We start from the raw sequence: 2,424 nt of genomic DNA, 5'->3' as shown, positions 1-2,424 counted from the left end.
GGAAATCAAATGGATAAAAAGATTAAAATTCTAAGGACAGATAATGTCTTAGAATTTTGTAATGCTGATTTTGAAAAATTGTGTATGGATGATGGCATTCTAAGACATAAAACAGTACCATATACTCACAACAGAATGGTATAGCTGAAAGGATGAATAGGACAATCCTAGACAAGGTTAGATGTATGATGTTCAGTTCGGGTGTCCCTAAAATGTTGTGGGGGAGGCTATTATGACAGTAGTTTATATCACAAATAGGACCCCAACTAGTGCATTAGATGGTAGGACACCTGAGGAAGTGTGGACAGGTAGGTTGGCTGACTATACACACTTAAAAACCTTTGGTTGTGCAACATATTCACACCAAAGTATAGAAAAACTTGAGCCTAGATCCCAGAAATGTGTTTTTATGGGATATCCTGAAGGAGTGAAGGGGTACAGGCTTTGGGTGAGAGAAATTGGGGGTTTTAAGATGATAACCAGTAGGAATGTGACCTTTAATGAAAATGAGATGCCTTGTTGAGATAGGAAGACCTCTAGTGAGGAGCCTAAGGGCCAGGAAAAGGAAAATACTAGGTTGCAGATAGAACTTGAACCTTCACCTGATCTTGTAGTTGAAAATCAAGAGGAAAATGAAACTGTGGAAAAATCAGGTGATGAAACAGTTCAAGGGCCTACTGGTGAGTTAGTGAACCCTTTTGGTGATTATCAGTTAGCTAGAGATAGGGTTAGAAGAGAAATAAGAGAGCCTATTAGGATTCAAGACTATTTGTCACTTGCTATGTTGTCATATCAGGATTTAACTTTTAAGGAGCCTAAATCCTATGAAGAGGCTATTAGTTATCAATTTTCCAGGGAATGGCAGCTTGCTATGGAGGAAGAAATGAGGTCCTTAGTGAAAAATAAGACCTGGAGCTTAGTGCCTAAACCTGAAAATAAATCTCTAGTTGACTGTAAGTGGGTTTATACTGTTAAAGAAGGCAATCCTCCTAATCAGCCCCTTAGGTTTAAGGCCAGATTTGTGGGTAAGGGGTTTACCCAAAAACTTGATATTGATTATAATGAAATCTTTTCTCCTGTTGTGAAATATACTACCATTAAAGTCATGCTTGCATTAGTTGCACATTATGATTATGAATTAGAGCAAATGGATGTTAAACTGTATTTTTGCATGGAGACCTTGATGAAACCATAGATATGAAACAGCCACAAGATTTCATTGATAATAGAAAATCTGATCATGTATGTCTTTTAAAAAGATCACTTTATGGCCTAAAACAATCTCCTAGGCAATTATATAAACGTTTTGATAACTTTGTGTCTTCAGTTGGCTTTGTGAGAAGTTCATTTAACCATTGTTTGTATTTTAAAAGGGATAACAGCAACTGTGTGACTGTTTATTTGCTGTTATATGTGGATGATATGTTGTTAATTGGTCAGAAAATAAGTGATATAAATGAGATTAAAAATGTGCTAGGTGCTGAATTTGAAATAAAGGACCTTGGGCATGCTAAAATGATTTTAGGGATGGATATTAAAAGGAATAGGTCTCAGCAGTTATTAATGTTATCACAAACTAATTATGTGAAAAAGGTCTTATCCAAGTTTGCTATGCATGATTCTAAATCTGTGACATTACCCCTTGCATGTCATTTTAAGTTGAGTAAAGATCAGTCTCCGCATGATGAATCTGACATTAAATATATGGAAAAAGTGCCATATTCAAATGCTGTTGGATCTGTAATGTACACCATGGTTTGCACACGACCCGATGTTGCACATGCTATAAGTACCTCAAGTAGATTTATGTCAACCCTGGCCCTGAACATTGGAATGCAATGAAATGGTTATTAAGGTACTTGAAAGGCTCAGTAGACTTAGGTTTATGTTTTAGATCTAGTAAAGAGGGAGTTAGTTTAAAGGGATACGTAGATTCTGACTATGCTGGTGATAGAGATAACAGGAAATCAACTACTGCTTATGTGTTTACTTTGTGTGATACTTGTATAAGTTGGATGTCTCAATTGCAATCAATTGTAGCTTTATCAACTACTGAGGCAGAATATGTGGCTGCAACTGAGGCCATTAAAGAGGCCTTATGGCTGAAAGGTCTTCTAAGCCTTATGGCTGAAAGGTCTTCTAAGTGAGGTAAAAGAATCTGTTGATCCTGTTGTTGTATATTTTGATAGTCAAAGTGCTATACATTTATGTAAAAATCCAATTTTTCATGAAAGAACTAAACACATAGATGTGAGAATGCATTTTATTAAAGATATTGTTGAAAAAGAATCTATTTTGCTTGAGAAAATCCCTACTCAGTTTAACCCCGTTGATATGGGTACTAAGGTACTTCCTCTAAATAAGTTTAAGTCATGTTTGCAACTCTTAAGAATTGATACTGGGTAAACTTTGTGTTTGTGCAGG

The sequence above is a fragment of the Olea europaea genome, unplaced genomic scaffold (genome assembly GCF_002742605.1).
Source record: "Olea europaea var. sylvestris unplaced genomic scaffold, O_europaea_v1 scaffold1280, whole genome shotgun sequence".
NCBI lineage: Eukaryota > Viridiplantae > Streptophyta > Magnoliopsida > Lamiales > Oleaceae > Olea > Olea europaea.
This window is presented reverse-complemented; position numbering follows the sequence as displayed.